Source organism: Strix aluco, chromosome 3 (genome assembly GCF_031877795.1).
Source record: "Strix aluco isolate bStrAlu1 chromosome 3, bStrAlu1.hap1, whole genome shotgun sequence".
NCBI lineage: Eukaryota > Metazoa > Chordata > Aves > Strigiformes > Strigidae > Strix > Strix aluco.
This window is the reverse complement of record NC_133933.1, coordinates 126343969-126369721: the sequence shown is the minus strand read 5'-3', so window position 1 is coordinate 126369721 and position 25753 is coordinate 126343969. Positions and strand designations below refer to the sequence as shown.

Sequence of the window (25753 nt, the reverse complement as noted above, 5' to 3'; positions counted from 1 at the left end):
AATAGTTCTTGAAGTTTGCTGAGCATAGATAAAATTAGATGGATTGTCTGTCACCTGGAATCAGGGCAGCGATACTGCGACATATTCAGCATAAAAGAACAAAAAAGACGTCAGAAAAGGAACAAGAGTTTGGCTTCAGTCATTCAAGTTTTTACACTGTCAGCAAAGCACACGTAAGTGTCCATTAAAACAGGCCAGCTGGATTTAAGGAGCCAGATAAGAATTGAGAAGCTGAATCAACTCCAGCTTTTGTGCTGATGACTGAAGTCAGGTGAAAAAAAGAAATGATCCAAGGCAACTTAAAGAGGGTTCCTACCAAAAAAGACAACGAAGCACAGAGCAACACTAAGTTATGTCTCATCAGTAAATTGGGAATACAGTATCAAATCCAAGTCTAACAAGAGCTCATCAGTAAAGAACATACTGGAAACTATTTTACTTTCAGAGAGCCTGATTTTAATTTGGGTAAAAACTTCAAGAAGTGCCAGTTGAAGAAGTGCCCAAATTTGTGCTATAAAATTATTTTAATGACTGTTAAATCAGTACAAGCAAATGATCATTTTAAATTAACTGGTCTACAATGATTAATTTAAGTGTGGACAAACAGGAACCAGAAGTCTGATACTAGCATACCAACACACTGCTGAATCTACCAAGAAAATTCTACTTCATACAGAGCTTTCATAGGAATGCTTTATAAGAACAGTCTTAAGTTGTGACTTTTTATATAAGAGGAGAAAGATGAGTAAGAATCAGGGAATAGTTGTAGCTGGAAGGCAAGTCTGGAGATCATTTAGTCCAGCTCCCTGCTCTGTGCAGGGTCAAACTAGAGCAGGTTGCTCAGGGTCATGCCCAACTAGGTTTTGAATATTTCCAAAGATTGAGAGTCCACAGTCTCTCTAGGCAAGCTGTGCTACCACTTGACCACCTTACAATAAAAACCTTTTTTTTATTATTATAAATATTTATTTTTAATATTTAAATGAAATTTCCTTCAATTTGTGCCCACCACTTCTTTTCTTTTCACTGAACACCACCAAGAAGAGTCTGGCTTCATCTTCTTCACTCCCCTCCATCAGATATTTTATACACAACTGACCAAATCCCCCCGAGCCTTCTCTTCTCCAGGCTGAACTGTCCCAGCTCTCTCAGCCTCTCCTTACATGATACTCAAGTCTCTGCATCACCTTCATGGCCTTTTGCTGGACTCTCTCCAGTATGTCTGTCTCTCTGGTACTGGGGAGCCCAGAACTTCAGTTGTAGAACACAGCACTCAGGTGGGTCTCACCGGGGCTGAGCAGTGGGAAAGGATCATCTCCCGCAACCTGCTGCCACCACTCTTCTGAACGTTGCCCAGAATGTCTTTCACCTTCTTCACCACCAGCATGCTCTGCTGGCTCATGTTCAACTTGATGTCCACCAGGACTTGAGGGCCATTTCTGCCAAGCAAATTTCCAGCCAGTTAGTCCCCAACATAGCCTGGTGCACAGGGCTGCTCCTCCCCGGGGGCAGGGCTTGGTATTTCCCTTTGCTGAACTTCATGAGGGTCCTGTTGGCCCATTTCTCCAGCCTGTTGAGGTCCCACTTAATGGCAGCACACTCATCTAGTCTGGCAGCCACTCCTGATTTTGTATTGTCTTCAAAACTTGCTGAGGGTGCACTCGCTTCCACCATCCAAGTTGTTAATGAAGATGCTACACAGCACTGGCCCTAGTAACAACCCCCGGGGTGCAACCACCAATAACTGACCCCCAACTGGGCTTTGTGCTGCTGATCGCAACCCTTTTAGCCTGGCAGTTGAGCCACTTTTCAATCTACTTCACTGTCTACTCATCTAGTACCTACTTCAATAGTTTGTGTATGAGGATGTTACAGGGGACAGTGTCAAAAGCCTTATTAAAGTCAAGATAAACAACATCTACCGCTCTCCCTCACCCATTGAGCTAGTCACTTAATCACGGATCACCATCAGGCTGGTCAAGCATGACTTCCCACATATTTAACATTTTACACTGTAATTTAAGGAACGAACCAAAACCTATTTTTAACCTTTTTTTTCCTCCCCCATTAGTTTCCTTCTGTCCCCTCTGCTTCTTATTCTGTCTCTCCATGTCTGAAATTCAACTAAGTATACCCTAGCACAGTAACTTATTTGCAGATGGCTGTTCAGAAGCTCCACAACACAGATATGCACAGATCAGAATATAATCCATAGCAGTGGGATATTCACTTGTGTACCAAAAACGTATTTTTCTTTTAAAATGATTGAGAGAGTTTACATGACTAAGAATCATGCTAATATGGCCCCAGGCATTCTTTATTATTCTGTTTTAAATCTTCCCAAGCAGGTGAGAAAAATCTCAACTTCAATACATTTTACATACAAAACAGTATCTTATAGGTGAATCTGTAACTGCATTTAGTTCAGATCAGGATTGGGCTTTTGAAGCAAGCCTCCTGACAACCCCCAGCTATCACACCTCGTTTTACACCAGTGATCAGGCTGCGTATGCAAATTGGATTTCTTTGGACAAAATTGAACTGGAAGAGGCACTCCAGGAGCATAATGAGCATGCTCAGTCCAGAGGACTTAAACTAGATTAAAAAGTAGTCTGAAATACCACATCTCCACACACATAACAGACATACAACCATCTTCCTCTACAGACCCACCCCTGCTCCACTATCCTGCTCTCTAACGCAGACACAGCCAATGAACACCTTCAAGATCTCAGTCCAGAGACAGATTCATTTAGCAGAGGTTGTCAGAAAGTAAGAACTTAAGCATACAGTACTTAGCCACTATCATGGAAAAAAAATAAAATTTTATCAACAATGCAAAAAAGATTAGGTTGGTGCCGGAATGATGCTAACCCTTTTCTATCTCTTCACAGTCATGCAGGAAGGAATGTGAAGAATGAAATCTGATGTGTAATAACAACAATGCACAGAAGGCCAGGAAGCAGTCCACATAAAAACATGATTTTAAGAGGCCGGCAACCAACCATGCTCCATCTATGGCAGTTTATATGCAAGGAAGCTCGACATTTGCCAATTAGACAACAGAAAGGCCGACACCAGACATACCTAGTGAATCAGTTTTCTTCAGCAGATTTGCCACAGTGTTCACATGTAAAGATCAAATGTACAAAGCAAATACTAAGAGAACCATGGCACAAAAAAATTATTGACTTTGCTGAATGATCTTCAAAAGTCAAAGAGCACAGGAATACCCATGTATGTAAACCCACATTACTTTCCAGGATACACTAATAAAGTGCCACACAAGCGTATGTTTTATATGACAGTACAATGATCTATGTTGGAAAGGAACTCTGGAGGTCATCTAGTGTGACTTCCTATCCAAGGCAGGGAGAGCTTCAAAGTTAAATCAGATTGCTCAGGGCCTTGTTCAGCCAAGTTCCAAGAAATCTTCAAGGATGGAGGTTTCTGAGCCTGCTTCAGCAGCTTGATTCAGTGCTTACTCACTGTAAAAACTGGTTTTCCTTATATCCAGTCAGAATTTCCCATGTCACAACTTACATTTGCTGCCTTCTGCCCTTTCATCAGGCACCTGCAAGTAGACTCTGGCTATCTCTGCTCTACGCTCATTCGGTGGTAGAGACAACAACCAGATTCCTCCTGAATCTCATTCTTCTCCTCCTTAGGCTGAACATACCCAGCCCCCACAGGCAGCCTCTCCATGTCTTACGTGCTCCTTCAGTGCCCCTCTCCAGACCCTCTCCAGTTTGTCTACATCTTTTTGGTACAGGGGAGCCCAAAACAGGACACGCTATTCCAGATGTTGCTTCACAAGTAAAATAAATCACCTCCTTCAGCCTGCTGGCTCTGCTCTTGCTGACGTAGCACATTATGCAGTTAGCTGTGACTGAAAACTAGAATTTGAACATTTTAAAATACAGAAGCGTCACAGTGAGAAAACAGAAATGAAACACAGTTGGAAGCAAATTTACCGCTGTCTACTGCATCCTCACAGATAGAAGGGTTATCCTTCAGGTGGCTTTCCATCCAAAGATAAAGCTGCTTCCTGCACTGCAGGAAACTCAACACATTTCCCCGTGGTTCCCTGGGAAGTCTCTCCAATATCCCTGCAGTCTATGTTTCTGCTTTCAGATCTTGGCAAAACTCTGTTGTGCTGCAAGTTCCTTCCTCTCTCAACCTTTCTCCCCTGTGGAAGCTCGTCCTTCCTAGTGCTCAGTTGCCTCCAAGGAAGAAACAACATCTCTCTGACTGTCCAGCAGCTCAGGTTTCAGGGCCAGTAGCTCATGGAAGGCAAACCGAGCTTTCTCTGTAGGCCAGTCCCAGCCATTAAAAAAACCAAACCAAAATCACACATACAACAAATAACATGTTAATACTAAGCATTCAAATATAATGCAAATATCATCTGTTTCACAAGCACTTTAAAGAGCTTTGAGTATGACCAACTTATCAAAGTCCTTACCCAATGATCTCATTTGTAAGCTGAGGAAGTACGGGCTGCATGAGCAGACTTAAAATTTGTTGAAAAATTGCTGAAGTGACATGCAGAAATGCTAATAATCCAAGTGCTCAACATCCATCCGGCAACAAGTAACAAGCAGAGTATCATAAGGGTCAGTATCAGGGCAGATACTGTTCAGTATCTTTCTAAGCACTCTGGACAAAACAAATCTCAATTTTAATGAAAGTGCAAATGACAGTAAAATAGAAAGTAAAATAAAGAGTATAGCTTTAAGTTACAGCTTGGGAGGTCCTGATTGGACATTAGAGAAAAATTTCTTCACTTGAAGGGTAATGCAGCACAGATGCCATCTACCCAGAGAGGTTGTGGAATTTCATGGTTTTAAAGCACTGATAAAAAAAGCCACAGCTGACCTTATCTAGTGTTGGCAACAGTCCTACGTTGAGCAAAAGGTTGGACCAGATGGCCTCCAGAGATCCCTTCCGACCAATGTCTCTGATTCACTGAAGATACAACGCAGGAGCTTAATTGCTCAGGACAGCAATGATAATTTGGGGAACACTCCCGGGGAAAACAAAGCATATATCAGTCCACTAAGTGGATGCACCAAATAAAATGCTTGCCATTCTGCTCAGGTAAACAGCTACTTGTTACCACCCTCAAAAAGAAATTTTTTAGTTTCAGGTCTTCTCATTACAGATTCTTAACTATTATTTGCATGAGAAAAAGCAGGGAGGTCTGCTTGCTTGTAGACTCAAAAAAACCTCAAGTAAAGTCAGATTCTCAATATGGTAACATAAAATATATTTCGCATTGACAAGAGCTTAGAAAAGACTCCCTTGCTTTTGTCTGACAACTCTCTGTCAAGCTGACTCATTGACTGCCACTTAAATATCATTGTAAGTACATTTAAATACCTCACTACATTTATCCAAACTTCGAATTACAGTGTAATTCATCACAGTGGCTTCTGAGTATACAAAGCTACCTTTTTACCTAGTTAGCCTATAGCCTATTCCAGTATTGCCAACAGAAATGAGATGTATACAGGATTGAATTCCACTTAGAGAAAACTGTTTTGCAAATAAAACAGTAACTTCTGCAGTAACAAGTTGTCTCTCTACCTAAAAAATATTCAATCACATCTCCTTTATGCTGCTCTATACTTGTCCAAGTTTCTCCTACTTAATTTTAGTCGCCTAGAGTGCTACAATAACTCGTTTGAAGTCTGGCAAGCAGACTTTCTACTGGCTTGCTTAAAATTACCTGACTTTTCTGCTAGCCCAAGAAAATCAGTTAGCTTCCATATCAGAATTAATTTTCTGAAGTATGCACACACACATACTAAATGCATAAGTACATGCAACACAGAAAAAAAAGCAGAATAAAAAAATCAAACTGGGGAAGATTTATCTGCCCTTACATACTCAGAATATAGAAAAAAGTAATCATCACACTTGATTTGTGTAAATATATTAAGCTAATTCCTTCTACACACAGTAAAGCCTTTTTAAAATACTACCTTAGAGCAAGAAATTTGTAATTAAATGGTCTAGCTTGGCATTCATTAAAAAGTCAAAGGAGTATAAATATGAAATAATATCACCAAGTTCACTGAAGGTATTACAGAGGGACATGAGTCATAATTACCAGAAAAATGTTCCTGGCATCACTAGGGCTTTATTATTCATTTTGGTTGTGTTTGTTCCTCTAGGGTCTAGTACATTGTATTAGGTGCTGTACTAATTAGGTGCAGTCCTAAAGCACTGAAGATACAGTGTAAGTTACAGATAAGGAAAGTAAATCATCATATGAAACAATAAAATAATCAGAAACTAAAAATAAGACATTAGCTCGGCATTTTTAACCTTCTAGCTGATAAATTATGAGAAAGTTCTTCTGTTGGTAAAAATTCTATTCAATATGCTCAGTGGGCATAAACTTCTAAAAGCTTCATGCAGCAGACTACTGCTACTGGAGGAAAACTGTCATTCGGTGTAAATATGGGGATCAGATTTAGCTCCCAGTAGAGAGTTACACAAAAGCAAAAAATATTTTTTCCCCCAAGTAACTACAATTCATATCATATGAACTGCAAAAGACAGAATTTGATATCAAGAACTTTCATCCTTCTTTAAGAAAATGCTCTCATGTAGGAAGTAGTGCAGTGTCAAGGGATTAGTGATAACCCCAAATGAATATTTTTTTCTTCCCAGGCCCAGGTACAAAACAGAGTAAGTTTATGAAAATAATTTCTTTACAGCATCTGTAAAGTGAATATATCCCAAACTACGTGCTCATCTAGAGGTCTTTTATGCCACTCAGTACTAGAGTTCAATGAGCATGCAATGGAAGGAATTAAAAACAGCAGAATTTATCCTCTGACACAGATAAGTAAAATCCAATAATCACGTCATCGGTCAGAGAGATCAGTCCTTCTCTTTGCAAGGCTTGGGGAAAAAATTATCTTTTTTTATGTTGAATGCATTTAAAACTACTGATGCATTCAAATGTATCTTTATGCATTAGATAGAGACTGTATCCATTAGTTACCAATTAGCTCTGCTAAGTATTTCTGTGTATATCTGGGGGACATCCCTCCTCCCCCATAAAGATCAGAATACCAAAGCTTTCTCTCCACCTCCCTAAACAGTCAAGTGGAGATGACACCAGCAATAGATTCTTAAATTAGAAAATACAAAGATAAAAACTAGAATATTTTATCAAGTTATTTTTAACAAAAACAGTCTCCTTACGAAAGCTGGGCTATGAACAGCACAAGTACTCAGTCTTCCCATTTTGTTCAAAACATACTGTAAATTTATTTAAATAATTCATACTGCATATTTTAGCTGATCCCATTCATCTAAGCCAGGCTGAAACTTTATCCATCTTACGCATTAACTCGCTTTCCAAGTAATCCTATATACCTCAGTAGGGCTTTGCCAAATGAGACAAGTATGCATAAATATGGGTCAGATTCTAATCATCTTAATGCCACAGTACTTCCCTACTTTTCTTTTAAAAAAATGAAAAACCAAACAATGATCAGGGGGCTACCTGCAACAGCAAGGCATGTTAAATGCCTTAAATAATTCTCACAACACATTAATCCTAATAACATCCCTGATACAGTGGGTGGGATAGTAACGGAGCCATCCAATACACATATAGAGCAGCCTGGTCAGAATAGAAAGATAAACCTGTGAACACAATTTGGGTCCTGAGTCCCAAACAGGTCTGTAATCATTCAGTTATGCTTCCTCTCTACAGCATGGATTCCAAACTGTCCACTAAGAATTTTCCACTCAGTATGTATCTTGGATCATTTCCTTTGTAGGTGGAGCTACGAATATCCTTGTGTCAGCTGGTATGAAGAATGGAACTTGTACAATTCACAGCTAAACAGGTTGGTGGAGGCAAACGCTGACAAGGAATAGATGGGGGTTAGGAAAAAAAACCCAAGAACTAGAAAAAGATATTTAGAGGCTACTCTACCTACATAGTCTTGGGGTTTTTTCAAATCATGGTAGGGGTAGTTGAGAGAGTAAGTGGAATCATATCTGAATACACAATTATAATTTGAATTACTGGCATATATCAAGTGAAGAATTTAAAGTACCAGTAAGAAGCAGAAGTGTAAAGAAAAAGCTCCCGTGTTTCCTTTCCAAGCTTTTAAAAAGGTCCTTATCCCCACCTTCTGGTGAGTCTATTTAGACAGATGAGACATTCCAACCATGAAAAGGAAAACATCCTAGAAGTTAGATAAAAGCTCACATTTACAGTATCAATGCTGAGGAGCAGACAGCTTCCCTCACAAAAATAAGCTACTATCTTTTTCTAAGGCTGCACAGAACCTAGCTGCTTACTTAAGCACATTAGCTAAGCAGTAGACTGAAACTACTTTGAACACAGCAGTGTAGCCATGTTCATGGGACAAGAAAGCAAAAGAAATTTAAGCTTCCAGTTTCAAGAGGGATGGAGGGTTGTTGACCTTTTTTGTTGTAAATAACATGCTCAGCAGTGACACTTTTAGGGGTACAGGAAGACTGCAAAACTAAATCTCCAGGAACAGGATTTGCATTTATTCCAACTGATTCTTTTTGTGCCTCAGGCCTATTTTTTGTAATTCAAGTTTTCATGCACTAATTTCCACCATCACTCCCCATGGGTCAGGTTCTAAACCCTTCCAACACATTCTAGACATCTTTTTCCAGGCATTGTCCCACCTGTTTAAAAGGAATCAGCTACCAAGTACCAGCCATTCATCTCGAGTTAGGACAAGATCTTTTCTAAGGACTGAAAAATTGTTTACTTCATGAAGTTCAACTATGTAGTCCAGTATTAAGTGCTTGTCTAAAAGCTCTCACACTTCTAGAATCAGTTTACTGTTATCAGTACAGCAGTGAAGCTATTTCATCAGAAGTTAGCTAGCACAATAGGACACCCATAAAACCCTGAACAAGTATGAAAGTACAAGGTGTGTGTACATATATATATGTATATGAAACACTAGCTATTTAAAAACACATTAGGATTCTGAGCTCAGCAGACAATTAAGAAGTATTAAAAGCAATTTATTAATGCAAAGCACTGAGAAGCAATTGGTTTCCTGTGGTGCTTGTATCAATACTTGCTTTTTGGAAGACTGCCTTCAGCACTGCAGAACACTTAAATTTCAGTTGCATAAAATGTTCTGTTCAAAACTTGCAGATAATTCCTACTCAGCTCCAGTTCAACTGCAATGTACAAGTTGGCAGTGTTTTGTGGGAAAGAAGACTTTTCAGTACTCACAATGTTTTAATTCAGAGTTTGAGTGACTGTATAAACTGTCTGAAATTTTACATATCTCAAGTTGCATGTATCAATCAAACATATGGTAATGCACACCAATAATACAAACAAGCTTTTAAAGAATAGATTATCTTCTAGGAGTATGTTATAGTTAAAGAGAAAGTAATTTGGAAGTTAGAACCTACATCATGAAATGACAGACAGAATATGCACACAGCAGCACCCTCTCATTTTATAATCTGCAAGAAGAAAGACTGATCCAGAGGAAAGCAAACACCAAGAGGAGAAAAGCATAGGTAAAGGAACTGTATGAATTCCCATTTCAGATGCTTTCTCTAATCTTTCTGTATTATTAATCTCCTCTAGTATTTAGGAGGAGGCCACGATGAGAACTCCGTAGGGTTTTTTTGTTCAGTCAAAATGGGTTTCAGTAGAAAACCTCAGGTAATCAAGAACCAAATTCTTTGTAGGAAAAGTGTTTCATTATCATTCAACCATGGAAGATTCAAATGGAATTTTAAACATAGACTGCATGTTCCTTCGAACTGAAGTCAAAGGAAGAAAACCAGCCTCAAGTTCTGTGAAAGATTCAAAAAAGCTGGAAAATTAACCCTTGCTCTTGTAGCCCAAGCACATACCTCCACAGCACTTCTATACTAGGGTTTCTGTGACGCCATTTTGGGGTTAATGGCTTCTGAGTGTTTTGCTTTTGTCCTTACAAGGAAGGAAAAAACCTCTGGAATATTGTTTTGCTAGACACAAATAAAGCTGGGTAGGAAATACAGGAGTCTTGATGGTATCCTTGCAAGGTTTTCAACTGTTACTCTCCTCTAGATACTGTATTTTCTACTGTGGTTTAGAAGAACAGGTAACAGGAAGAAAAAACGTTTATAAACTTCTTTCAACACCCATTTCTGACTTACCTGCACTTTCAAGTTCAAACCATTACTGCTAGCCACATGGGGGTTCCCACACTAGCAAAGCACCTTCTGCACATCATCTCTGGCATTGATGTTCATCAAGACTGAAGTCATACTACTTCCCATCAGGATCTGCCTTTGCATTCTGCCTTCAGCTCTGCTGACAGTCTGGAGCACCACTTGGTTTACAGTAGGGTCTCAAAGAAGGTGCACTGACCTTCAATTTTGCACAACTCTGAAATGTGTTTTTTGTCCCCCACTAGATGTTTCTAGAATTATTGTCCCTATTTCATATGCAATACTTCCATGAGTAACTAGCCTAAGCCTTGACCATCTTCAATCATGTGATCCCAAGGTATCACAGGAGAAATCTCCAGTTAATCCAGCAGGCTTAGACTGGTATCAGGACACTGGTGCTACTTCTACATGACAAGTTAAGTGGTGTCAAGGCCCATTCTCAAGTCCTGAGGCCAACTGTCAGGGAATAGCAAGAGCAAAGATGCACCATGAATGAGGATTAGCTGGAAGCTGAGGGTGACCGGGGCCTATCTGGCAGCATCTGAACAGGGTAGGCAGAGCAGGGTGCTGGTCACAGCAACCATCAACAGCCCTGGCCACAGAAAGCGATGGAAAAAGGTCCAGGTATATATATCCAGGGAGTCAGGAGGAAAAACAGATGGGACCAGGGCCAAAACTAGAAAGACTGCAATGTAAGTCCAAGGCTACAATATGTGTCCAAGAACAGGACATGAGACAGGTAGACCTATGTAACTGTTCAGGCCAGGAACAAAGGTCCCATCCTGAGTTTAAATGGAGTCCTGGACCAATAAGCAGAAGGTGAGGCTGGTCACAGTAACTGGAGTCTGTTGGTGCAGTTGGGGCCCTGACACAAACCACCATGTGCTGGCCACATCTATGCTATTAAGTGATAATGAAACTATTTCAAGGAAACTGTTCACTCTTAGCTTCTGAAATGGCTATTGGGAATGACCGCTGGGACCATGCAGACTCTCAAACTATGCCTGGAAGTTGTTAGGGAAAGTACTATTTGTCCTCAGCCAAAAGCACGTCATGAACCATTTTAACAATTCAACTGAAAACATTATCTCACATTATAGTGCTGGAACCCTTGCCAGTACATTATTTGATTTACAGCAGCAACACAGCCTAAGACTATAGCATTAGATATTACACGTTCAGGCTTACTAGGATTGAATTTCCTCTCAGTAGATACTCACTGACATTCAGTTGAGTGACCCAGTTTTAAAGAAAACTATGATGAGCAGGACAAAACAGATCTTTCCCTTTAAAACCAATTTAATAAACAGGCTATAAACTACTCTAGTGTCTAACTAAACTGTACTCCTCCAGTTTGCACCTTCTCTCAGCTTTGTTATTAAATCAGGTATAGCCAGCTATTTATACTACCTCACCGGGAAGTGCTGCTGGCATGTTCACCAAGGACAACAGAATCTATTTTACTGGGTTTGCAAGCAAGCACAATAAAGAAATTATTTCAGTCTCACTTCCTAGCTATTTATGGAATACTATAGATGGAATATAACAAGTGGAATGAGGAAAGAGTTCAGAAATGAAAAGAAATTGAAAAGATAAAAAAGTGCATGCCTAGATGCCGAGTTCAGACATTGAGCTGCAATATACTGCCAAAATTAAGATCTAGGTTCACCGGAAGCAAAAACACTGCAAAAGAACACTGATAGTAATAATAATTACTCTGTGAAACTATTTTGCAGGGCTGAAATGAAACTCAAATACATTTAGGATGAACGCTGTTGTTCATATGGCACAAAAACAGCAAGGATTAAAAATTACATTTGTATTTAATATTTGAGTGGCAGGGTATTTAAAACTACATTCCTTAACATATGTTATCTTTCCTTCTTCCCACAGCTGAAGAGCTATGTGGTACATGGAGGAGTCAGCAGATGGCACCCATGGCACTTGATACAACCAGAACACACATATTCTCATGTCCTTTAGTTCACACACGGTGGATTATTCACAGAAAGTGAGGGGTTTTTCTGTACCAGACAGGATTTTTCTTTATACAGTGTAAATAGTCTAGGTAGGTATAACTTAATTTTATCTTTGTTATCAAGGTGACTTGCTGCATGATTATCAGATTCAAGGAATGATCAGAAAGAAGTAGAAGAGTGCATTTCACCTTCATAATTTTAATCTGAAATTCCACAATATTGGTGTTTTTACCCAGCTTTCAGAAGTGATGCATCTGTGTGAGAGTCTCAAATACCGTCCTTCACCCCACCCTATACACACCTAAGATATAACCTTAGGAAAAAATTAAAAACAAAACAAAACAAAACAAAACACATGCAGATGGTGATTCAGGTGTACCATAACACTCAAAAACACAGAAGGCATTAACAAGAATCTAAAGTTTTCCTATAAATCAGTATCACAGAATACTGACACAACCTATGTTTTATAGGTCTGGGGTTAATAGAAGCAGTCCCTGTGCTACAAGAACGTGGATAAAGGATACCTGAAGGTCCTTCAAAGGCAAAGGGAAGGAGAGCATTAATTGCTAATGAAGAAGTAGAAGAAAAAGCAAGGTGGGTACCAAGTATTTCAAGGAGATCAGCCTATCCTGAAACTGTATACTGCATATTTGTGGTACATATAAAACACAAAAATCCTAAACCAGTCACTGTCCTCACATGACTTTCAGCTTATGAAGAATTTTCTGAGAATCCAGTGTCTGTTAATGTTTGCATTGAGACTCCACATCCCTCCCTCCCTTCCTTCTATATACTACCAGAAAGTAGTTGGTGGTCTGCTTTTTACATTGGAGTAATTCTCATTCAAAGTGCAGATCTGTGCAAGACCTAATAACAGGGGGGAAAAAAAAAAAAAAAAAAAAGAAAGAATGGCCTGGAAAAATACAGGCTTGTACTGGGAATGGAAGATACGAGTTTCAGAAAAATCTCACCTTATTTTGTAATGTATTCAGCAAAGGTATTGATAAGGCATACATCTATCTCTTTCTGATTTAAGACTCTGACAAATGTCAGATAAAGATTTAATTCTTAGACCTGAAGTAAATACAGGAAATGCAAATACATAGTTTGGACAAGCTATTTTAAATGGTTGTTTTCATTGTCACTACACAATTTAGATCAACAGAAAGATTATAGTGCAGTAGGGTTTTGAATAGATATTCTGAACTATGCTTCAGTAAGTGACAGCTCCACAAAAATCTCTCAAAATTTTAATGCATAGAGAGGACACATTGCATCTGCTATATGTAGGTCATAAAAAAGCAGGGAGTCAGGAAAACTTCTGTTTCGAAACGGTAAGGGTGATAGATTAAGACAATCAGTAATGACTAAAACAATTTCTTTGTGAAAGACTTATTAAAAGGTATAAGCGTTATTATTTAAATCATTTGCAACTGGAACATAAAAAAGGAAGACACATTATCTTCCCAAGAAACCATCATGTAACATTTGTGCTACGTGTTTCGCCCTCTAACTGCAAGACAAACAGGAGCAATTAGAGTGCTCATAGAAGCAGCTCTATCACAGAGCGCACAGCAGGTATAACGGACACTACACTTAAAGAAACACCTGAAATGAACTGGTTATAGTAACACGGAAGATTTGTAGTTACAGATACAAAAGACAAGGGGATTTACAGAAGGACGCAGGAAGGAAGGACAGGGTAACACCATGCTGTGATATATTTCTGCAGTTCCTGTTGACAGCAGCAGACTTTAAAAGAATTTGGAACTGTCCATGAAACAAAACCTTTAAGTCAGACAGTGACAAGCAGCCACACACACTTATTCAAGAGGAATAGAACCACTAGCAGGTAAGAACACAATGGGTCTAGAAATGATTAATTTAAGCATATATCATTATATAACGTGAATCTTATCTTTGCTTGTAAACAGACATTCTTGGTAGAATCCACCCAAAAGCTTTACAAAAGCAAGAAAGTGAAAGCAACCAGTGTCAAAAGAAAATAGACTTGCTAATGTATATTAAAAATGTTTGATATTGGAGAGGAGCTAGCCTTTGGATCAGGGCCTGCACTGTGACAGTGCTCTCAGTCTGTGCATGTCCCTGTTCCAGGAACTGAAGGAAAACCAAATAAAAATAACTCCAGTTTTCAAACTGGCAGAAGGCTGATATAGATAGTCCTGGGCCTTGATGCAACTCAATCTCGGCTATGTGAAATACCCATTCCCTTCAGTTCAACACTGGTGGTATTTCAGCCTGAATGAAATGACTGTATTTTCAGTCAGGGATACCACCACAGGCTCCAGATGTTAAACAAAAAAAACCAAAACATAAAGCTTTCAGGAAGAAATACCTTGAGAAACAGATAAACAATCAGCATTCAGAAGAGTCATGAAGAATAAAGACAGAAGAGACATGCATTGCTTGACTTTATCACGGCTTTTCAAAGTCAGCCCCATGGTGCACACCAGTCTGTTACTGAGGCTTTAAAACAGAGGCCAACTCCCACTCAGTCAGGGACTGGTACCTCATTTCCTCAGCATCTTCTGAAGCTTTCAGTTATGTTCTTCCCTTGTAACCCAGCCACACACTGGAAACACACGGATGAAACTATCAGATTTCTCCCCAATACTAGTTCCAGCCACATTAAATGCAAAATTTCTAAATGATTGCATGCTGCAGTCTCACAAGTCTTTATGCTTTTTAGACTAACTGCAGAACACATACTGATTTGAACCCACCTTTGCGGTGTAATAGATGCCTTCATTACTCACTTGCCAGGGATACTGTAATTTTTTTTTCCCATCCTACAGTCATCTTAACTTCCAGTTCATTAGTGTCTATCACATGGAAAAGGTTTCTCTTATCCCTCTGAGACATACACATTACATCCACCATATTTGCAATGCCTCTGCTTCTGTATTAAGTTTCAAAGCCCAGTACAAAAGTCATGTAATTTAAGCAGGGTAAAGTGTCCATAAAATGCAATCAAATTAGAGCAAAAGAACTTAATAGTTAAAAGTAATCACATTAAAGCAAGACAATACAAAAGTACAAGATACGTTATTTTTTAAAACCATTCACGCACTTGTACAACACAGGAAACTAAGAATTTGAACAAACTCCTCAGCTGACAAAATGATACAGTTTATCAGCAGATCTGTTGCCTGAGGATTGGATCTGAGAACACAGCTGTAGAGATAACCTTGCACTACTGCAGCCAACGCTAAAACTTCCATCAACCACAAAGAAGCATGAATTTATCTGGCACAGAAGATGTTTTCAAAGGCACAGAAGTAATTGCGAATTCATTTCACTGTGATTCAACTCTGAATATGATCTCTCACCTTTGTGCTCAAATCTATTGCAGAATTTGTCGTAACCAATGGCACAATCTCAAAACTGCTGTCTCTCTCTTCTCCACTCTGTATTACCTCAAATCACCTCCCAGTATCCCTCATTTTCTAAGACTGCATTTTTTTCAAGCATTAGTTTTCTTCTACCTTGACCAGGCATTATTTATTAATTACATTAAACTCTGGCGCAGAGTTCTTAACATATATTTTGTATGAAACATTTGAGAAATTCCCTTAAATAACTGGTAATTAGAGTTGTAAATTTACTGTTTTGAATGTGATTAAGCCAGAATGTAGCTTCTGTAAATGCAATGTCTTTATGCATTGGTAATGAAGGCTGACCTTCATTTAGAAGTCTTTTCCTTGGGCCAGAAAACTGATATCAGAATTTGTGGATGGATTAGGACCTCTGATGGTATTAAAATAAGGAACAGCTGCTGCCCTAACTACATTAGAATGGCTTTACTGCACTTTTTGATTACTACCAGCTAGAAAAACAGTATTTTTGTTGACTTCAGAACAACAGTTTGCTGGAGGTAGAAGGGCAAAACTGTGTTTGATTATTGGCAGATATTAGCTGATAAGAACTACTTAGTGGAACAAACCAAAGACTTTTCTAGAGAGTACATAGACGGCTTTTTCCTTTGAAAGATGTGGCTCTTGCTTGTGTCAGCAGATGCTGGAAGAGGTGACTTCTTGCTTTAATACGCACTGTGCCAACATAAAAGTTTCAATTAGATGTAAGGAAGTTCCTGTAGAAAGTATTGCTGTGGTTTATTCCAAGTGTGACCTGGTGTCTATCTTCTTGGATTTATACTGCTTTACAAAAACATGTTACACCTTAGACTTACAAGCAAGAAAAAAAAAACAAAAAAAAAAAAAAAAACAGGAGTAGCACTGGTCAAGAACAGGAAGTAACACCAATTACAATAAATCCAATCCTCTCAGACGTTGTAAATAGGAAATGGCATAAAATTGCATGGAGAGATTGCTGCTAGGTTCTCTTGCTTATCATCCCAGAAAGCAACATATCCTGTTATCATTCTGGGAAAAAAAAAGACTCACTATTCCATGTACACACACTCAAATTCATAAAAATTTTCAAACAGGATCAGAAGGAAAAAACCTCCATCAAGAAAACTTCTCTGTCAGCAGAAGTCCTTGGTTGAACTCCATGTCCCAGTTAACGCTGGTAGGGAGTTCAGGAGGAAGGAATACTAGCCCCAGTGTTCCAGGCCAGGTCTTGACTTCCTCAAAGATCAAAAGGCATTTGAGTCCAGGAATTTAGTGCAGCCTATTACAGGAGACAGACAACTGCAAAGTGGAATCTTAATCTAAATTTGTACAGTGTTTAGGGATATCTAAATCAGACCTACCCGCAGTTTATCCTACAACGTCCATTGTGCTAGAGAAAGGAGTAATCACCAGAATGACTCTTTACTGACTTAGAGATAAGACCTTGCAACTCCCTCTGGCTCCCAGAGCCTATGTGTTCGTATGCCACAACAGAAGGTCCTCATAAACCTGCGCACGGATTTACCAACACCTTTGTTAAAATGTCTCATTATTCAGAACTCTGTCTATTTTAGCAGAACTGATAAGGAAATGATATTCCTGTATCAAAAAAAAATTGAAGTAATTACCCTGAATGGTCCTTTCCCAGGAAAGATTTCCCACCCTCCCTGGTTCCTTGAGATAATGCGTTCCCTCTAGACTGCAGCATAGAGCACGACCACTGAAAGCCAATACTAGAAGAATTTTTCCATAGCTGCTCTTAAGGAGAAAAGTACGTTTCCAAATTTAAAAAGCAGACAGTAACTGCTGTCTCGTGTGTTCTGGAAAGAACATTAATCAGTTTATTTTTGTAATTTACAAACAACTAGTATAGTTAGATGCTTTGAAGCACCACTCCAAATTTCAGCTGCAGTGACTACAGGCCTACCTTTCACCCAGCTGGTCTTTTGCCAGGCACGTTCTCCCAACAAAACAAGGGCATTTATGCTACCAATCACCCCGTGTACAGATGGGAAAATAAGCCCAAGTATAAATTATTAGACAGCATCCACATTACAGACAGTGGCGTTTCAGACCCAGAAGTACTTGATACTTTTTGGTTGGTTGGTTGGGTTTTGTCTGGTTTTGTTTGTTCATTTTTTAAAAGACAACACATTTTCAGAGCAGGAATTGAACACTGATTGAATTGAGGAATATCTGGAGCTCAGTAATTCCTGGATACCAAGAGAATAACCATGGTCAAGTATACATTCTACTCACATGGGATGAAGGTGGCATACGCACAGATTCAAATTGACCATACTGTTAGAACTGCACAATCTCAGTGTGCCTTTCGTGTTTCTTCAAAGGCTATCAAATCATAAAGCTTATGCATTTTTCCAGAAAGTAAGCAGAAACACTGAAGCCTTTCAGTAACAGCCAGAACTACCTAAGAGGGAAGACAGAAGGAATGTCTAAACCAGACTAGACTAACGACTCCTTACAGTTCCATCAGAAATTCTGCAAATCACCTCAGAGAAAACTAGTGTCAGACCCTACATACATACATAACTACATGAGCTGCCATTAGTACCCTCAGCAAATTGTCTTCTTAACAGCACCAAGAGCAACCTTAAATAATCTTAAATATCTCCTTATATATGTACTAAAATTCTGGATACACAAACCATACCAACCAAAACTAATTCATTTTCTTCCCCTGTGTTGGGTTTGTGTGTGTGTGGTGGGGTTTTTGGTAGCAGGGGAGGCGACTACAGTGGTGTTCCCTCTGAGACGCTTCTCAAAGCTCCCCCGACTCCAAGTCAGACCCACCTCTAGCCAAGGCCAAGCCAATTAGCGATGGTGGCTGCACCTCTGTGATAATGTATTTAAGAAGGGGAACCTGAGAGGAGGAGTTGTGAAGGAGACGCCTATGCAGACACAAATCTCAGTGGAAGAAAAGAGGAGGGGGGGAGGTGAACTGTAGCAGAAACTCCCCCGCAGCCCATGGTGGGACGACTAGGCTGTGCCCCTGCAGCCCATGGAGGTTCACAGTGGAGCAGATGCTGACCTGCAGCCTGTGGAGGACCCCATGCTGCAGGCAGTGGCTGCACCTGAAGGAGGACAGGACTCTGAGGGTAGCCCGTGCTGGAGCAGTCTGTTACTGGGAGGAGTGTGACCCATGGAAGGGATGCATGCTGGAGCAGTTTGGGAAGAGCTGCAGCCCATGGGAGGGACTCATGTTGGAAAAAGTTTGTGGAGGACTGTCTCCCATGGGAGGGATCCCATGCTGGAGCAGGGGAAGAGTGCGAGGAGTCCACCCCTTGAGGACGAAGAAGCAACAGGAATGACCGCAACCCCCATCCCCTGCACCACTGGAGGGGAGGAGGTAGAGAAATTGGGAGCAAAGCTGAGCCTGGGAAGAAGGGAGAGGTGGGGAGAAGTTTTTTTTTAAGATGCTGTTGTACTTCTCACTGTCGTCCTCTGTGTGTTAAGTGGTGGTGGTTGAATGAAATTGGTGTTCTTTTTCTTCCCTTAAGGAGTCTGTCTTTTGCCCATAACCACAATGGCTTAGTCATCCCTCCCTGTCCTTATCTCAATCCCTGAGCCTTTTGTTGTATTTTCTCCTTCCTGAGGGGGCAGGAGTGAGCACGCTGCTGGGTGGTGCTCAGTTGCTCTGGGCTCAAACCATCATATCCCCCAAACCAGAATGAACACTCAGTAGATCCCAAGTGTCAGTGAAGGTTAATGTCACTACTGGCCTTTCTCCAGTAAAGCCTCAGCACCTTACTGTTAGTGTGGTTCTACAGCCCTAGGAAGTTCCACTCATATGTTTTGTGTATCTTGGTGTGTGCTGGCTTTGTCTGGGTTAGAATTAATTTTCTTCATAGCAGCTGGTATGGGGATGGATGTTGGATTTGTGCTGGAAACACTGTTGATAACACAATGTTTTAGTTATTGCTGAGCAATGCTTACACAGAGTCAAGACCTTTTCTGCTCTTCACACCACCCCAACACAAGAAGCTGGGAGGGGACCCCAACTGACCAAAGGGATATCCCATACCCTATGACATCACACTCAGCATGTAAAGCTGGGGGAAGATGAGAGAAGTGGGGGACGTTCAGAGTGCAGGCATTTTATTTCCAAGTAATTGTTGCATGTGATGGAGCCCTGCTTTCCCAGAAATGGCTAAACACATGCCTGCCACGGGGAAGTGGTGAATGAATTCCTTGTTTTGCTTTGCTTGTGTGCAGAGCTTTTGCTTTACCTATTAAACTGTCTTTACCTCAACCCACAAGTTTTCTCATTTTTACTCTTCCAATTCTCTCCCCCAGGCCAGGGGGAGACTGTAGGAGCAGCTGTGTCGGGCTCAGTTGCTACACTGGGGTTAAACCATGACATAGTATAAGTCATGTTTAGACAGTTCATATGATACAGTAAGTCTAATTTCATGAAGTGATTGGTTTTGTTATCCAAGCTCCTCAACATAACTCAACTGACCTGTGTTTTATTAAAGAACAGCAAGTAAAGCTCAGAAACAACAGCTATGCAGAGGAACTATTACATCAGCATCCCATTCCATGTGTCAATACGTAGTTGACTATACCACAGAAAGTAAACTAAGGTAGGTTTATGAATAACAAATATCAACAGCTCTTTTAGGTTGTAGACAGGATTTATATAAGGGGGCTGAAAAACTGGGATTATCTCTCAGACGCAGAGGATGAAAGTTCGTAGGTGTTTCCAGCTGAAATACTGTATTGCACTGATACAGTACACAAAGTATTTGAAATGAGTTACAGAATAAATGCCATGGAAAATGAATTTTTTAGATTGCATACTTCTCAGAGCAAGAACAGCCTCTTATAGCTATATTTTAGTGCCTCCATGAGTTCTTACATGTCTAAACCACCAGCTAGGTAAGAGTGCAAGATCAGATTCACAGACAGGAGCTATGATTCATGAAGTGCTGAAGGACACTGGTCCTGCAGCCTTTCTTTGCAATTTCTCTGCATCTAATAAAATAAAAATACATATACAGTGTACAGTAAAAAAACACTTCCATTTGTTACAGAATTACAGGGTATAACATTCATCCCATTTATAAAACAGAACAAAACAAAGTAAGGAGAGATTCCACAGCACAAGGCATGGTCTGCTTCAAGTGGCAGCTCCTGATAACGTTATCGTAACAACGGACAACCACCTTAAAAGGTAGAAAAACTGAAAGTAAAACAAAGCAACAGCAAGTGTACCGGGAAGGCAGAATGAAGCCTGCATTCCTTTCCAGCCTTGGAGTGGTGACTTCATCTTTGCTAGGGTGACCTTCCACCAAGTCCAGGCTTGAATACTAATATTAGACTAAAAAGAAGTGCCACCCTGTAAATAAAATGATGAGTCAACACCTAGAGGCTTCGATGATGTAATATGACCAAAGAGGTTCTGACTTCATAACCCAGATTTTTAAAAATGAAGTCAAAAGGAACAGATCTTCCCCTGCAGAAACAAAGCCTGTCTCCTAGAGCATCTTCTTGAATTAGCCTGTAGGAAAAGGGAACCAAAGAAACATTTCACGCATGGCAGCAGACACACCGGCTCCACTCTGTTTAAAAGGAGCACTGAACAGACACATTTCAGTTATGTGCTTCAGAGTCAAAGCATCAGTAGACAGTTTCAGTTCCAGAATTAACATATAAAAGTTAAAGACAACACAGCAGGACACTGAGCAGTCCAGTGTCTTTTACTGCACCTTAAAAACAAAAATAGCAGCATGAAGATGTGCTTTGTTGAGAAAGCTGAATGCAAGTACAAAGGAAAAAAGCCTTTCCAAGTCAGGCTACAGAGTTCTCTTAAAGCATCATCTTTGGACAAATATTCCAGCACTCACATGAAGTAGCCTTAAATCTTTTTCAAGGCTCAAGCTCAATAACACATCTTTTAAAAAAAAAAGTTAAAGGAAGTCTAACATAGGCTTCTGTAGTAAGAGTAGTAGTCATCAATATATGTAAATAAAGTTGTAATGTGAAAGAACCCCTCATGAAAACAGTAACTGTTTTCATAATGAAGATAATCCTGCTTTAGTGGAAGGACTTTTCCATTGACTTGTTAGTTCAACTTCTGTTCTCCTCCCTTCCCCACCCTGCCACCATTAAGCTCATGGTTCAGGAAATACATTTTTAATCACCTTCATTCCCCAATCTTCCATTCCTCATCAGAAGAATTAGGATACAGTTCAGCATACATTCACAGAATCAGACTGGTGGAAGTTGGAAGGGACATCTGGAGGTCATGTGTCCAAGCCCCCCCAGCTCAGGCCAGTTGCCCAGGACCACATCCAGATGGCTTCTGAATACCTCCGTGGAGGGAGACTGCACCACCTCCCCGGGCAACCTGTGCCAGTGCTCAGTCACCCTCACAGTAAAAAAAAGTGTTTCTTGATGTTCAGAGGAAACCTCCCAAGTTTCAGTTTGTGCCTGTGGCCTCTGGTCCTGTCACTGGGCACCACTGAAAAGAGCCTGGCTCTGTCCTCTTTGCACCCTCTCTTCAGGTGTTGATACACACTGCTAAGATCCCCCAGAGCCTTCTCTTCTCCAGGCTGAACTGTCCCAGCTCTCTCAGCCTTTCCTCACAGGAGAGACGCTCCAGTCCACCATCTTAGTGGCACTTCACTGGGCACTCTCCAGTATGTCCATGCCTTTCTTGTTCTGGGAAGTCCAGAACTGGACATATGTTTGGTCACTGTATTTTTATTATGCATAATATCTCCTACTGGTTTGAATTACATTGGCAGGAAAAAGCACTTAATGGACTTAGGCTATCATTTCTCAAGCAGCTCCATCATAACTAAAATGCTCAGAAACTGATTCATCATCCTTTATTTGAAATGTAACTATCAAGTTTAATAGGTGCTCCTTCCAATTTGAGCCAAAATCGTGGAAAAAAGGAAGAGCATACAGCCTCTAAACAGCTTGAGGAAACACATCCTTCCCTCATGTAAGAATATTCCAATAGTGACAGTTTTGTGTAAGCATCTCCTGAGGCATTACAGCATCTGAAGAAACCATCTTAAGAGACAAAGATGCTTCACTTTGACGGCGTGCTTACCAGTTTCAGCCTGAAGGAAATTACAGTCATGTTACAGAAAGGATAGTTTTACAGAACAGCAATATATGCATTAACAAAAGCACAACAAAAGGGTTACTATCCAGAAAGCCTCAGGAGTACGTGTAGCAATTAGCTGTTAAAACACAGCATATCCACCCTTAGGAGTAATCAGTCATGGCCTTTGGCTCCCCACCACAAGTGCTTTATCAGGAAAGATAAAAGGAGCAGCACCTCCCATTCAGTCACACTGTCAGCCAAAAATAACAGTCTCATTTTTGCCATATCTTCCTCACATAACTAGTCCCATCAGTTTTTCCAAGAGACATGTGGCAAATCCCAGGGTTTAGAAGTAATTTTATTTTTAGCTTCTTTACAATAAGACTTCCATGACCCAAACAAGTGAGTGTTGTACACTCCAAAAAACCTGCCTGTACCAGTAACAGGTTATATGCCAAAATGAACGATCAGAACACAGGACAGCAATGGGGACACAGCTGAATGTGATCCCAGCTTTGCAACAGGCCTGTTGGATAATCTATTTCTCCACACTCTTGTTCTTCCTTAAAAACTAAAAAGCTGAATATTTTCTAAGCACATTATAAAGTAGGTACACTTCCATTTTCCATAGGAAGGAGCAAGCTGTCCATGATGGGAGCGGAGATAAGCAAAACCACCTCCCTTCAGCTGTGGCAAGCAGTTAGCACACTGAAGCTGCTAAGCCATCCTGTGCAAATCCTTAAATACCTGCATTATCGACCCAGCTATCCGGGGCATTCTCCTGACCCAAGTAAGGGTTTCTTTCCAAGAACACAGGTCTGAAAGGTAGGGAAATATTTTTTGACCAGCTGCTTTGTTACTGTAGCTAAATCAGATACATGTAGCTAGTACTAACCTATATTCTCCCTTTCTTCAGCCAGTGTTTAAGATCAGGCAGTCCCTCCTGAGCAGCTTCCTTTAAACTAGATGGCATCGCTTGTCTTCAGATCCCAGGACCCACAGCTCTTAAGGCTCACTCTATGTGAGACCTTAGCATGCCAGCCAGGAGAAGAGTCAAGCCTGGCCTGATATAGTTTCTTTGTCTCTAAAATACATGGCCTTCAGCTGCAAGAATTCCTCATCTTCAGAAAATTAAGGTCCAAACTCAGGCTCCCTACTGATGCCATCATCACTCTTGGTAGGCAACACAGAATCCTGTCTAAGAAGTGCTGTACAGCCACATGATATTGGTGACAGGGTACATCTGATACAGGACACAGCAGAACAAAGCGAATCAGCTTACCCACTGTGCAGGTGTATGTGCAGCAAAATGTTCCCACAGCGTTGCTACAAGCCCACCCTCAAGCACAAACTGGAATTTATCCTATATCTGATACAAAGTAGTTAAATGCCTTCAAATTAAAACAAAAATATTTAAGGCATTTGCTTTTAAAACCCATCTTTAGTGAGTATATTGCCTAGATATTTCTGTGTTAAAAATTTGAACTTGACACTTCAGCCTCTTAAACACTTCAGGTTACAACTTTAAAGCGGTCAGTGTGAATTCTTTACATTAATACTGTTGCATGCCAGAGCCACTCAGAAGTTTAGATATTTAAATATTATTCATGCAGCAAGCTCACACACCAAATCAAAACAGCCATTTACAATGACAGGGTTCTCTGGCTTTTTTTACCAGCTAACTTGTAACTTCCAAATCAGTCATACCTCCATTTTCCTCCTAAAAGTGTAGGTCAAGAGTAAAAGTCAAAGATACATTGCAAAAACTTTACTTTCTGTAAAATGGATAACACGATGAAACTACTGTAGATATAACCATTACTGTAGTATGTTTTTTAAAAGTGTACTGTACCATGACATATACATTGGATCAATATATAATTGAAGATAAGATTGTTAGCAACATTGTGATTCTGTGAGATTTTAAACTTTAGCTTAGTAACTCGATGAGATTTTTATATTGAATTCACGTGTGCTCTTATCTTGCAGCAACAGTTAACAATAGAAAGGATTACAGGTATTAATCAACTGGGAGCACAAGTACATGTTCTACAGGAATAACAAAAATCATAATCAGCTCCTCAGGTCCTTGAATTTACTGAGAGATCTGAAGGTAATCCCATCTAGTTAAATATAGACTTCTCTACCTGCAAACTTGGCTGTTCAAGCCATGTCACTGACAGGTAGTTTACATGCACATGGAACAGAATATCCACCTTGACAACCCAGCTGCTATTCTTAAAACACATCCTTAAGTCCTGCAAGTCTTTGGGGATTGCTATCCCACATACTTAGAAAATGGAATGGGTGATTATGTAACTAAGCCATCAGCTAAATCCTAGAATACAGCTCTCAAAAGGGAAAGCTCAAGAGCAAGTGGGGATAGAATCTCAGCAGGATGAAGAGAAATTCTCTAGTTCTAAGGCAGGCTTCTATTTTTTCGCTTTAAAACTAGACTTTCAAACCCCTTCAACTTTAGTGAAGTTCATTACCAGATGGTTATAGAATTCCACAAAATGGCACAATATAAATGCAAGATGCTTACACTGTTTTCCAATATTGCAATTTAGAGTGCAGGATTTTTTATTTATATATAAAATATGAACATTTTGTTTAGTGATGCAGTGTGAGCTTTTATCTTTTAATCTGTATTGCTCAAACATACGTAAGACATCATTATGGAAGACAAATGTCAAAAAAATGAAACAAACAATTCCACTTGTGCAGCCTCAACAGATACCACTTTCAGTGCCTTTAACAGGAAGCCAGTATCCTTATAAGTCTTGTTTTATTCCCCTTTCCCCACTAAAGACTCTTTGTCCATACTGGCCAGCTTTGGTCCCAATGAATCTATAGTTTTATCTGGATTCCTCAGCCAGTTCCAGCCAAAACCCACTTTACCACTGACAGCTTGCTTTTGAAGTGAAAATTCTGGACAAGACACTGAAGTAGGCTCAGATGTGCCTATAACAGTCAGCCTAGACTAATTTCATCAAACAATAAAGCCCCAATCTATCAGTTTTATATTCCCAATATCTCCATCAGGAAGAACATTAGGCTAAAAAACAGGAACCAAAACACTTTCTGCAAAAGTATTTCTTTTTTTTTTAAATTTAAGT

The 25753-nt window shown here is 40.0% G+C and overlaps 1 protein-coding gene across 3 annotated transcripts in view; it reads right to left on the bottom strand.

Annotated features, from left to right (window-relative positions):
• Positions 1 to 25753, bottom strand: part of RCAN2 (regulator of calcineurin 2) — a 98474-nt gene that overhangs the window by 61243 nt on the left and 11478 nt on the right. The gene's annotated exons all lie outside the window — the stretch shown is intronic.